Source organism: Halichoerus grypus, chromosome 2 (assembly GCF_964656455.1).
Source record: "Halichoerus grypus chromosome 2, mHalGry1.hap1.1, whole genome shotgun sequence".
Lineage (NCBI taxonomy): Eukaryota > Metazoa > Chordata > Mammalia > Carnivora > Phocidae > Halichoerus > Halichoerus grypus.
Window position 1 is genome coordinate 148870323 of NC_135713.1, and position 14225 is coordinate 148884547.

Sequence of the window (14225 nt, forward strand, 5' to 3'; positions counted from 1 at the left end):
GAGCAAGATCACAGCCGCATGCAGGCAAGCGCAGGATCCCCACACAAACCATGCTAATAGGTGAGCTGGGAACACTGATAAATGCCCATTTAAACAGAGCAAAACCCCAAGGAGAAGGGTCAAATGGGAAAATATAGTAAGCCACACATTAAGTATTGAAAAGTGTGTTTCTTATTGGTAACCTGAGAATAAAGCAGGTTAGATACTGAATAGGTGTGGTTTTTTTTTTTTTTAGATAAATTGCAGACAAATAGGAAATGCCATCTAATAGACAAATCACAAAAGGTGCTGAAACTATCCTAAAATATGTGAAAGCGAAGTCTGAGTTGTACAATTTTAGGGCAAATGTGATTGAGCATTGGGCAAACTGCTGTTAGGTGAACTGGCTTTGGGGCAACTGGCCGGCTTCCAACAGGAGGGGAACTAGGGAGGGACTCCTGTCTTAAACAATACTTCCCCAAGCTTGTCAGCTCACAAACGTCTAGGATTGTCTTTTCAGATAACAGATCCTTTTGTCCCATGTGAAAAATGCAAAGGCTCAAATGCATGTAACATAAACAGGTCCATCCACACCACCTCTGAGGACAGGTGCTCGTAAAAAGAAGCACGGAGTTTTGTATTTAGGAAAGAATCAGGGTGGATGGAGGGAGTAGCTTGAAGTCCCCATCATCATGTTGCCTACGGTTAGCCTTGATGAAGGGGAAGGAGAGGCCTCAGGGCCGGAGGAGGATGCGGGAATAGTAGGGAATAATCATGGAAGACACTGGGAGGGAAAGGTGCCTGTCTGTTCCCAGGCCAGGATGCAAGCAAGCATCCTCACCTCTGTGATGCAGATCAGAAGCCTCAGACTAGATCGGAGCTCCCTCACTCTCCATTGGTGGACGCTTGGGTTGTTTCCATATCTTGGCTAAAGTGAGTAATGTTGCATGGGAGTGAAGATAGCTCTTTGATATCCTGTTTTCATTTCCTTTGGAGATATACCCAGAAGTGGGATAGCAGGATGATATGGTAATTCTATTCTTTTTTTTTTTCATGCTTAAAAGATAGCCATGACGGGGGTGGGGCGCCTGGGTGGCTCAGTTGGTTAAGCAACTGCCTTCGGCTCAGGTCATGATCCTGGAGTCCCTGGATCGAGTCCTGCTTCGGGCTCCCTGGTCAGCAGGGAGTCTGCTTCTCCCTCTGACCCTCCCCCTCTCATGTGCGCTCTCTCATTCTCTCTCTCTCAAATAAAAGATAGCCATGACATTTAATGTGAAGGTGGGACACTAAGCCACATGGACCAACAGACTTCAATTTATTCTGACCCTGAATTATGTAAATGTCCAATAATATATGAATTCATTGGAATGAAAATTTCTCTAAAAATATGGACGGCTTCACAAATTTGCGTGTCATCCTTGCGCAGGGGGGCCACGCTAACCTTCTCCGTGTTGTTCCAATTTTAATATCTGTGCTGCCGAAGTGAGCACATGGTCGTACTATTTTTAATTTTTTGAGAAACCTGCATTCTATTTTCCAAAGTCGTTGAAATAATTTACATTTCCGCCAACAGCACACAAGGATTATGGTCAACCATACTGTATTACATACTCGAAAGTTGCAAAAGCAGTAGATCTTAAATATTCTCACTAGGAAAAGAGACAGTAATTATGTGCTATGACGGAGGCGCTAGCTCAGGCTATGGGGGTGACCATTCGGCAACATATAAATGTATCCAATCAACAATCTGTACTCCTTAAATTGACACAGTGTTATACGTCAACTATATCTCAATCAAGCTGGAAAAAATAATCAACATAAAAGTCAAAGTGTGGAGATATATATAATTTTCCACACACACACACAAGTGTAAGCCCAGGCCTATTTCCTGGCCATTTTGATGTGGGAAATAAAGGCAGAAGAACAATTATTAAATTTCCTCACTACCTACAGCCCACTGACAAGTCCTTCAAACAGGCAGAGTGACCTTCCTCTAGGGACTCAGCTGCCTGGATGTTAATACTTTGCTCAGGGCAACAGGCAATCTTAGCCCGACCCCCCAGGATCCTGTGAGTCTACTTTAACATATAAAAGTTCTTTTGGAAACTTCCTTTATCTCTACCTCCCAAGATACATGTTGGCCATCATCCCCCAGGCATACGGGCCACCGATAGACATCTGAAGGGACTCATGACTCAGGTTTTATTAGACGGTAATAAAGGACCTTCTCCCAACAACAGCTGGCCCCCCTCAAGGTCCTGGAAACCTTGCTTCCAAAATTCCTTAGAGACTTAAGCTCTCCCAACCCCCTCCCAACTTGAAAGTATATACTGGGCCACTCCTCATGACCCCGGGTCAGCTATTTCTGCCCACGGGTCCTGTCCCTGCGCTTTAATAAAACCACCTTTTTGTACCAAAGACGTCTCGAGAACTCTTTCTTGGCCGTCGGCTTCGAACCCTAATGTCTTCCCTACATCAATACTCCCTGCAGTACATCATTCTAATATTTTTTTCATATTTCTGCAAGGCTTTTGTTCAAAGCACAATATTATTGAAGGTATTTCTAAGTATGGTAGGAGATTTAAAAAAAAAAAAAATCAGCCTTTCAGGTAACGTCGCACAGTGACAGAAGCCTCACCTTGACCAGAATCCTCTCAGGTTCCTTTGAGCCTGCTCTTGAGGAGGCCCTGAAATTGGCCCTCACCCTGCCTTCTGCCGGCCTTGCCAGCTTCCCCGAGACTCCTGCGAAGCCCTGCCCCCGCCCGAGGACTCCGATCAGGCTTCTCACCCCCACCCTGGAAGGCTCAGCCCCCTGGGCCTCTGGCAAGAATGCTGTTGGGTGGGTTTCAGGAGGTCCTCAGCCCGGCGCCCTGCCTGGTTTCCGGCGTGAATCCCCAGTTGTCTCTGCGGGGTTTCAGGTTGAGCGGGATCGCTCTCCCTACCGCGAGAAGACCTCCGTTCACAACAGTCCTGCGAAGTCTTCCCACTGTAACAAGTGTCAGGGTGATTTTTTTTCTTTAACAACAACTGTCGCTGAAGCTCCTACTCGTATAAAACGCCCCAGTTCGGCTAGAATCCCAGAGTGAGATGACCGTGTTCAGAAACAGAACTTTAAATTCTGCGCCGGGCGGAGAGCCCCATCACTGCCTTTTTGGGCGCCTAGAAATAAGATATCACTGCACGGGACCTTGAATAGATGGAAATGCAGGTTTACCCAGGTAACCAGGGCCCACACGCCCGTTTCGTAACTCTGCTTTGTCATCTCTTCTCCTTTTTTTTTTTTTAATGCACTCAAATCACAAAGCGGGGGGGGGGGGGGGGGATGGAAGCGGCCTGACTCGTGCTGTCGTAATACTTTTCCTGCCCACATTCCAGACACTTCTCCTTTCCAGACCCCGAGCGCGGCGCCAGCCTCGCTGGGGGATCTCAGCGGGCCCGGCCCGGCCTCCGTCTGTCTCCGCATCTCTCTGGCTCTCCCGCCCAGGACTCTAAGCGAACCCTGATGCGTGGCCCGCAGGCCTCTGCAGCCCCAACAGCTGCCCGGGCCTAACTCGGGGGTCCGGGTGGCCCCCAGCTCGGCCTGCTGCTCGTTGCCGCCCTCTACTGCTCGTGGCTGTCAGCGGCAGTTCTCGCGCCCTCCCCCCCAGATGCAGATGAAGAAAAAGACGCACCGAGGAGCATGCACAGGCCTGGAAACCCAGGAGAGAGGCGCGCGCGAGGCCTTGGAACGGCCGGGACAGGGAACGGCCGGGAGGCTGGCGGAAGATGCTGTTTGTCCGGATGAAGGGGCATGTCGCCGCCTGTAGGGGTGGGCGAGGACAGGAGGGGTAGTGAGTCTGGCATCCAGTGATTATTATGACCTTTTGCGAGAAAAAAACGCGCTGTGGTTGCAAAAGCAGCCAGTCCTGAAATCCGAATCCTACAAGTCTCCCACGCAGCTCCCTTCCCCGAGAGCGCGCCTGTTTCCAGAAGGGACGGGATGTGACTCCTCCAGGCAGCCCTCCCAGCGGCCCCCCACCCCCACCCCCGCCCCAGCTCCCTTCCCTGAGCCTGCGGGAGCCTGCGCCTCCTTTGCTGGGAACTGGGACCAAAGGCTCCGTGCGCCCTGCTGCGCACCCGCGGAGCTGCGAGCTCGTGACTTCGGCACGCCCTCTCCACACCCTCTCCAGGCTGTGATCCAGCCCCGCGGGACCTTGCCTGCGCCCCTCTGTGCTCGCAGATCCGCAATCCTGTTTAAATCAGATCCCCGGCTCTGCACGCCTTGAGCCTCTGAGCCGGGCACCGCGGAGCCCCCACGCCTGCGGGGCCCTGCGCTCCCTGCACCCTCGCCTCCCTTCAGCTCCTCTTCGCGCCTCAGGGACAGCCAGCCACAGAAAGGCGCCTGCAAGCGTGCAACTGTTCAGGAGCGACGCTGGAAACCGTGCCATCTAATGCTCTCCCTTTGACCGAGACTCGGCAGGGCTGAAGAGGGTGGCGTGCTCAGCGTTTAAAAGTCTGCAGCACCAGTTCTCCACGGATTTGGTCTCAAGGACCCTTTCCACTCCCCGAAATGAGAACCCCCGGGGGCCTTCGTGGGAGCACCACATCCATCAATATTTACGGTGTCATAAATTAACGGGGAGAAAAATGTTAAGTAATTATTACTTTGTTTTAAAATAATAATAAACACGTGAACCTCCATAACACAGTTTTTATAAAACTGTTTCCCAAAACAAACGAACGTCTTGTAAGAGGAGTGACATTGTTTTACACTTGGCACATCTCCTGAAGGTCTGATTGAGTGGAAAACTGAATTCTCACATCTGCTTCTGCATTCTCTCTGTTGCAATACCATACATCACGGAGCCTACTGAAATTCCACTGCGCGCTTGTGAGACGGAAAAAGAGATGTCTCCATACTATTGTGAAAGTAGTGGGAGCCTCGCGGATCCCCTGAAAGGCTGCCAGGGCTCGGAGGGTTCCCCAGCTGCGCTTGAAGAACTGCACGTAGCCATCTGGAGTGTCTCCCAAATCTCCATCTGCTGCTTTGACAGCCTCTGACGCTATTATGCATTATCATGTTACCTCTTACCTATTAAAATAAATAAATAAATAAAAATTTTGGCTAGAGCTTTATAGAGAAATCTGAATATGTTAGGGAGGACCGGTCTGAAAAGAGAAGTTGCGTGAGTCACCACAAAACGACGGCCGGTCTTCTCTTCACAGAACCCGAAGGAGAACTGCGGAAGAGAACTGTTGTGAATGCACATCCTTGGTGCGAGCACGTTCCCGCCGCTCGGCCCTGCACGCGGGACTGCTCTTGGGGCACTGGGCTATCCTTCCTCTGCAAACTCCACGTCCTGATGCCCTCCATGTGTGAAAAACGCTCCTGCTGTCTTTCTCTTTAATCCAACAGTGCTTAGTGGTTCAGGTGGTGCAGTCAGGCCACGCAGGGCCTGGAGGATACGTTGTCTTCAGCCATTAGTAGGGAGCCCACAGAGGTCGCTGCAGGGACGAGAGCCTCCGTCCTGGGACCCACAGAATGAAGAGGGCAAGCTGCAAACCCGGGTGCTGCCTGTGTCCCTCTACCTCCCCTGCCTCTCAGCCCTGTCAGCTCTGCCTTGCTCCGTTCTCCTGCCTGAGCTCTCTGCTCCAGGACTCGAGGAAGGTGCTCCTTCCTTCCAGCTTCAACCAGATAGGAGGAATACAGACACAAATTTGCTGAGCACCCACAAACCCCTGGATCTGGTAGCGCAGCAAAAGACTTAAAAAGGGGGGGGCAGGGGGGTGGAGAGAGACTTTCCAGTGTTAAGAAATTGGTTAATCTTGTGCAGTGTTGGTGGAACTGTAAATTAGTACACCCACTAGGGAAAACAGTGGGGAAGTTCCTCAAAAACTTAAAAAGTAGAACTACCATATGAGCTAGCAATTCAGCTTCTGGGTATATATCCAAAGGAAATGAAATTAGTGCTGAAGATGCCGGTACCCCCACATTCATTGCAGCATTATGCACAGTAGCCGGGCTGTGGAAACAACCTAAGTGTCCATCAATGGATGAGTGGATAAAGAAAATGCGGTATCTCTCCCTCTCCTCTCTCCTTCTCTCTCTGTCTCTCTCTCATATATATACATATATGACCTTTTGTGAGAAAAACGCCCTGTGGTTGCAAAAGCAGCCAGTCCTGAAATCCGAGTCCTACACGTCTCCCACGCAGCTCCCTTCCCCGAGAGCGCACCTGTTTCCAGAAGGGACGGGATGTGACTCCTCCAGGCAGCCCTCCCAGGGGTATGTATGTATATATGTTTTTAATATATAATATATATATTGTATTGTATACAATATAATTGTATATATTGTGTATATATATATTTTTTAATATATAATATATATAGTATTGTATACAATATAATTGTATATATATATTAATATATAATATATATATTGTATTGTATACAATATAATTGTATATACTGTATATATATTTTAATATATAATTATATTGTATTGTATGCAATATAATTATATATGTGTTTTTAATATATAATATGTATATTAAAAAAGGGAAATCCTGCCATTTGCAACAACATAGACCTTGAGGGCTTTATGCTAAGTGAAATAGGTCAGACAGAAAAAGATTAGTACTGTCCAACCTCACTTGTGTGTGCAATTAAAAAAAAAAACCAAAAAACCATGCAGAAGGAGATTTGTGGTTACCAGAGGCAGGGGGTGCAGGAGAACTGGATGAAGGTGGGCCAAGGCACAACCTTCCAGGCTCCCCATTATACAAGAAATAAGCACCACTGATGGGACGTACATCATGACGACTAGAGTTAACACAGCTCGATGGTACGCTTGGTGTTGCTAGGAGAGTAAATCGTAAAAGTTCTCATCCCAAGGGGGGAAAAAAAATTCTGTTTTCTGTTTTGTATGTATATGCGATGACGAATGTTCAGTGACCTTATCTTGGAGTCATTTTGTGATACCGAAGTCCTCATGCTGTACACCCTAAACGTCTGCGGGGCGGTATGTCAAGGGCACCTCAGTAACACTGGAAAAGAATGGAACCGGTTAATGGCGCTCACCACAGTAATAGGACAAGAGCATGAAAGCAATCACTCGGTCGTCTCCAGGAAAGCTAGCGATACACTTAATAAAATTCAGTGTCTTTATTGATGTTTTATTGATCGATTGCTGATTTGTAAATACTCCTTACGGTAACAGTCATAGGACCAAGTACATGCCGTGATGATGAGCATATCTCTCGCCCCAGTTACGGACGGCATTGATAGGTCGGAGTCCTAACTCGCAGAACGTGTTCAGTTGTAACGCTAGTTGCAGAAGTAGGGAGTTAAGACGAGGTCGTACCTGAAGAGGGTGGACCCTTAGTCCTTAGACAGAGGGAGAGGACAATGTGAGGACCCGGACACAGGGACAGCCATGGGAGAATGCAGGCAGAGCACCTGCAGGCCAAGGGGCGCCGAGGGTTGCCGGCAAACACCGGCATTTAGAAGCAGCAAGGAAGGGCTCTGTCCTGGGTGTCCGAGTGCGTCACCCTGTCAACACCGTGATTTCAGATTTGCCCGGCCCTTGGAACAGACAGACAATAAATTTCTACCTGTCCATTCATGTGGTTAGTGGTGCTTTGTTAGGACGGTCCTAGCAAACTGATACGACTCCCAAAAGTCGACCTCACGCAGAATGGAAAAACTAGTAGTGTCCTCGTTACACGTGGGAGCAGGACCAGTCCACCCACGGGTATTTTTAACCCTGGTCCGGAGGTGGCAACCTGCACAGTCAGGTCAGAGAAAAATGAGCAGTATAAGGACCAAACAGGAACGTCGCATTGTCATTCTTTCCAGACCATGTGATGGTTTCCTGAGGAAATCTAATTTCCTTGCCCGAGAGGTAACTCAGAAATTGTTGAGAGCACTAGGCAAGTTGAAACTTGCCGCTGAACCCAAAACTGCAGAAATCAGTACATTCCATGTATCAAAACAAATTAGAGGTAAAAAGGAAGAAAACATATTTATAACAGCAAACAAAAAGAACAAACACCAAACAGGTGAATGGTGTTTAAGATGTGAGCCAGGGGCACGTGGGTGACTCAGTGGGTGAAGCCTGCACTCTTGGTTTCGGCTCAGGTCACGACCTCGTGGGCAGTGCGATCGAGCCCCATCGGTCTGCGTTCGGTGGGGAGCCGGCTTGAGATTCTCCCTCTCCCTCTGCTTGTGCATGCTCTCTTTCTGTCTCTCGAAAATAAATGAAATGTATTAAAATAAAAAGTGACTGAAATAAATAAAAAGCTTTAAAAAGAAAGAAATGTGCAAGCACTTTGTATCTTCATGTGTATGTTCGTTTCAGTTTTATTTATGATGGTGGAAAAAAACTGGACCCACCCTACAATTCTAATAAAAGGTGAATGGTTAAAACTCATGGCACATCTAAGTAACAAAATGTTTGTAGCTATTAAAACTCAGACTAAGTGTCCAGGGACATGCTCATTTTGTACCAGTAAGGAGAGCATTTATATTAACTAATATAAACTCAACTACTTGAAAAGCTATGCAAGACTTTAGAGGACTGTTTGGCAATATTGTGATAAAAGTGACCTCTGGGGAAGACATTTTTAATAACGAATTTTTTTCTGTTCTTTTATACTTTTCTATACTTTCCAACTTGTCTAAAATGAGCATATGTCATTTTTTCAATATAAAGTTAAGGGGGAAAAAAAGAAAGCAATGTGCAGGGACTATATGAAGAGACATCATGGGGTGTAGAGGGGCATCAGAGAAAACTTGAGCCCCAACCTCGGCTAGCAGGACTCAGTACCCTGAACCCACCACTCTCCCCTAGTCAATCTACAGGCCTCCAAGGCTCCACAGGCCCGTGCGTGCCTGAGAAAATGCTCACGTCCCCGGAAGGTTGAGGGATCAGCAGAGATCAACGGGGCCCACCAGAACGGGATAGGGCAGCGCGGTCCACACCCGTGTGCTTGTGCTCGGGTCGGAACTCACACGGCCCGGGGAGTGCTCCCAGCTCCCTGGGACTTCCTGCCGTCATGGGTGCAATGGGAAACGCTCTAGAGAGGCTTCCTGATGCGTCCCAGCTGCTTGAACATACGACGCTTTCATACCCCCTCCTCTGTGTTGCAGACCCACTGGTGTTCCTCCCAAATTCCTGTGCTGAAGTCCTAACCCCCAGGACCTCTGAATGTGACCATATTTGGAGATAGGGTCTTTGTTTTTTTTGGGGGGGGGTGTATATTTTGAGGGAGGAGGGAATACCGTAATTTATTTTTCTTATGTTCAGTTATCCACTATACCATGTGGTGATCCACGATCCATTGTTGGCGTATAACACCCAGTGCTCCATGCAGTACGTGCCCTCCTTAATACCCATCACCGGGCTAACCAATCCCCCCTCCCCTCTAAAACCCTGTTTGTTTCTCAGAGTCCATAGTCTCTCATGGTTCATCTCCCCCTCCGATTCCCCCCCCTTCATTTTTCCCTTCCTTCTCCTAATGTCCTCCATGCTATTCCTTATGTTCCACAAATAAATGAAACCATATGATAATTGACTTTCTCTGCTTGAATTATTTCACTTAGCATAATCTCCTCCAGTCCCATCCATGTGGATGTAAAAGTTGGGTATTCATCCTTTCTGATGGCTGAGTAATATTCCCTTGTATATATGGACCACATCTTCTTTATCCATTCATCTGTTGAAGGGCATCTCGGCTCTTTCCACAGTTTGGCTATTGTGGACATTGCTGCTGTGAACATTGGGGTGCATATGGCCCTTCTTTTCACTGCATCTGTGTCCTTGGGGTAAATACCCAGGAGTGCAATTGCTGGGTCATAGGGTAGCTCTATTTTTAAATTTTTGAGGCACCTCCACACTGTTTTCCAAAGTGGCTGTACCAACTTGCATTCCCACCAACAGTGGAAGAGGGCTCACCTTGGAGATAGGGTCTTTGGAGAGGTAATACAGTTAAATTAGGTCACTTGAATTGGCCCTGATTCAATATGATTGATGTCCTTACATGAAGAGATTAGGACACCCACTCGCACAGAGGGATGGCCGTGGGAGCCCAAAATGGTGATCAACACGCCAAGGAGAGAGGCCTCAGCAGAAGCTAGCCCCGCCCACACCGTGATCTCACACTTCAGCCTCCACAACTGTGGAAACACAAATTTCTATGGTTCTGTTACGGCCGCCCCAGCAAATTCATGCACACCGCCACCCGCGTGCCTTCCTGCACCATCCCCGTGTTCACAGAGGGGGTGCAGGGCGCTAGGAGCAGACAGTACTGGTATTTTAGGACGAATGTATGTCTTGAGGCAGAACCTGGCCCACTCACTAAGTGCTGGTGATGCTCCTCAGCCCTCGGGACGACTGGACACACACCCCACTGCCCAGCTCGGGCTCCGGGGGCCCCTGTGGGCCCGTGGGAAGCACACGCAGGACAAGGCCGGGCTTGATGATTCGGCTGGTGAGCGGACACACGAGCCGCGATGACGTTTGGATATGTGACCAGAGCCCCGCCCGGTCCCCATGGCCCTCATCCCACACCCCAAATATCCCGACCAGAGAGCTCGGGGCGGGTCGCCTCACAGCAGAGCCCTCGGCCTACGTGTGGCTGAGGGGCTCCGTGTGTGGTGCTCCGCTCCCCGCAGAAGGCCGCACGCCGCACAACCGGGGACGGCGGCCTGGCCGTGGGGATGATCACAAGGCTTCCGGTCGGACTCACATGAGCTGTGTGCAAGCCGGCTGTGGACTGAGGCCTCAGCTGGAGCTCTAGCCCCATGGGAGGGTGTTGGGAGCTGGGGCTCTGGGACGCGACTCCTGTTAGATGAGGTCACAGGGTGGAGCCTCAGGCTGGAGTCAGTGTCCTCACAGGAACAGGAAGACAGACCTCCCCCATGTCTTCACGAGCACCAAGAGGCGGTGGGAGCACACTGCCCGGGAGACATCAGAACGAAACAGCCCTGACGGCCCCAATCGCAGACATACAGCCCCCAGAACGGCGACCTGTAACCTCTGCCATAGAACCTGCCCGGCCGTGGTCCTTACAGCGGCCCAAGGTCACCGGTTCGAACACGGCCTGTGTCTCCGGCAGCCTGGTGGAAGCACAGCCCTGCAATCCCCCCCACTGCTCCCAGCAGCGCTCGAGCTTTACCTCCATCACAGACACTCGCGGCGGCTACCTCACACGGTTACCCCTGGACACCCACTCTTCTGGAATGACCCAGAGGAAGCGAGGCGTGGAAGAGGCGCCGACTCGGCAGGTCAGACAGGCTTGCCTCCCCGGTTTCTCCGCTTTCCTTCACTCCCAACTATTGGAGCATGTCTACATGCTCGTCGCACCCGACGGCCCCAGGAGGCAGCCCCGAGGTCTGCAAATACAACCACAGGGTCAGCATCCGTTGACTTACACGCGTTGGTTTAAAAGGACTCAGGTTTGGGGCGCCCGGCTGGCTCTCTTGTAAGAGCATGCAACTCTTGATCACAGGATCGTGAGTCTGAGCCCCATGCCTGGTGCAGAGATTACTAAAAAATAAAGAAAGAAGTAAACTTTCAAAAAAATAAAAAATGAGGGGCGCCTGGGTGGCTCAGTCAGTGAAGCATCTGCCTTCGGCTCGGGTCATGATCCTGGGGTCCTGGGGTCAAGCCCCACATCGGGCTCCCTGCTCAACGGGGAGTCTGCTTCTCCCTGTGCTTTTGTCCCTACCCCCTGCTCATTCTCTCTCTCTCAAATAAATAAATAAAATCTTTCAAAAAAAAATAAATGAATAAAAAATAAAATAAAGACAGAGAAACCTAAAACTAAAAAGGGGGCTTGGTGTCAATCAAGACAGATTTAAACAAGAGAAAAGGACTCAGTTTCTTCTTTCTCAGTAATTTCAAGATCGTCCTGGAAGACTGTGTGTGAGGACAATGAAAACAGCTAACATCGCCCTATTTAATCCTTCATTTCCACTCACCAATTCCCCGATAACTCGATTCTGACAGATACCCGGAGCAATCTCACCGGCTCGGGGCTCGGTCCCACACGTCTCATGACAGCTCCTAGATTCAAAGGTTTCCATGCCCACCCCCCACCTCAAGCTCAGACCTTCCTAGAATGACTCACAGAACTCAGAAAAGCACTTTGCTAGTTTATCATAAAGGATACAACTCAGTAACGGCCCGATGGAGGCCGCACACAGACAAGGTATTAGGGTTGGGGCAGGGGACGGAGCTTCCGTGCCCTCTGTGGGCACGTCATCGTCCTGCCACGGCTCCGTGTTCACCCTTCTGAAAGCTCCCCGAACCCCCTCACTTGGGGTATTTATGGAGGTGCCATTACACATGCATGAATGATTAAATGCCTGGGCATATTGGTGATTGAACTCAATCTCCAGCCCTCTCCCCTCCCGGGAGGTCTGAGGATGGGGCTGAAGGTTCCAATGCTCTACTCACATGATGGGTTTGTCCACCAACCAGCCCCCAACCCAGGGCAATGCGGGGGCCCCACCTAGAGGCCCCTCAGTAGCTTAAACTCAGGCATGTTTAAAAGGGGCTTGTTGGGAATGACCAAAAGTGATCCTCTGACCCATCGCACTCCGTAAATCCAAGGGTTCTAGAAATTCTGTGTCAGGAGCCAGGGACAAAGACCAAATATATATTTATTACCAGACACTCACAGCCATCCTGTGTGGCACGCACTCTGGAGGATCGACACCTCCACTCCGTCACCGAGGACGCCGAAGCCCGGGGATGATCACAGCGGACACCACAACACCGGCTCCGTGAGGCAGAAGACCGCACTCTAAACCGGGACGTGGAGCCCCCTGTGAGCCGTACACGGGGGGTGGGGTACCTGCTGCAGCCCAGAGTCCAGGCATCCGTTTGTGTCTCGCGTCCTGTAGCACAGGGATTCAGTGTTTCATTCCCACAGGAACCCTGTTTGGTACCATCACTGGACAGGTGAGCCCACGGCGGGGCAGAGGAGGTCGAGGACGTGCAGGAGCGCACACCCTGCCGGTGGCAGCCCCGTGGCTGATCTGCGCTCGCTGCAAACACTCCCCTCAACCGCCCTCTCGGAGCCTCCTGGACGGGAATTTGTCTCAGAGCTCTCGCTCACCACACCTCCAAGCATCTTCTTCAGTTTGACAGTATTCTCCCCCGACTTCAATTGGAAATGGTTATCCCCAATCGGCTTCACAGTTCCCAGGTTCTAAACCTTGTATTTGACAAAAGAGCCATAAAGGGTTTTGGTGTTTTTTTTAAGATTTTGTTTATTTGACAGCGAGAGAGCACAAGCAGGGGGAGTGGCAGAGGGAGAGGGAGATGCAGGCTTCCCGCCGAGCAGGGAGCCCAATGCGGGGCTCGATCCCAGGACCCTGGGATCATGACCCGAGTGGAAGGCTGACGCTTAACCGACTGAGCCACCCAGGTGCCCCAAAAGATGCCATAAAGTTAAAACATCAAATGATGCAGGATAGCATTGGTGAAAATATTCTCATTTTATACAACAAATTACTAATATCCAAAATGTGTAAAAACCTGCTACAAGTAAGCGAGCAGAAAAGCCGTACGGGCTGGCTGTTGCCATGTGTGTAACAAGGGGCTTCCTGGAGCAAACCCGGGTTAGATGGCGGCTGTGCATCCGGGGTGTGGGTTCCGGCTGTGGGTCTGAGGACTCACTCCCACTCCCACTCCCACCGCCCGCCGCTGGTGGGAGCTGCGTTCCCGGCCACAAGGCCCTCCCCTAAGACTGGTCCTCTATCGCCGGCCTTCCCGGAGCAAGGATGAGAGAGACTGAGGGGGACCGACAGGACGAGAGCCACAACCCTCTGTCACCTCGTCTTGCCGGCAGCTGCTGAGGGGCCCACAAAGGGACCCTGCGGCATGGGGAGGGACCACAGGGTGTGAGCAACAGGGGCCGCCTTCGATGCTGGCTGTCATCGACATAAACACGGTTATCCACAGAGAGAGGAGGAGACGCAAATGGGAACAGAAGGAACCTACCCCTCACTGGTCAGATTTGCTGAAACTTTAGAAGTTTGATATTATCCGTCACTGACCACAGTGTAGGCAAATGGTGTGCTTTACACCGCGTCTGGGAAGCATACACCGAAGGGACAACTTGTAGGGTGCTTGGCAGGAGGAGGGGGGAGGAGGGGGGGAGGAAGAGGGGAGGAGGGGGAGGAGAGGGGAGGAGGGGGAGGAGGGGGGAGGAGGGGGGAGGAGAGGGGAGGAGGGGGAGGAGGGGGGAGGAGGG

At 50.5% G+C, this 14225-nt stretch overlaps 1 pseudogene; it reads right to left on the bottom strand.

Moving 5' to 3' along the window:
- Positions 1-1360: 1360 nt before the first annotated feature.
- Positions 1361-1469, bottom strand: LOC118554025 (U6 spliceosomal RNA; annotated as a pseudogene).
- Between the last annotated feature and the right edge of the window lie 12756 nt (positions 1470-14225).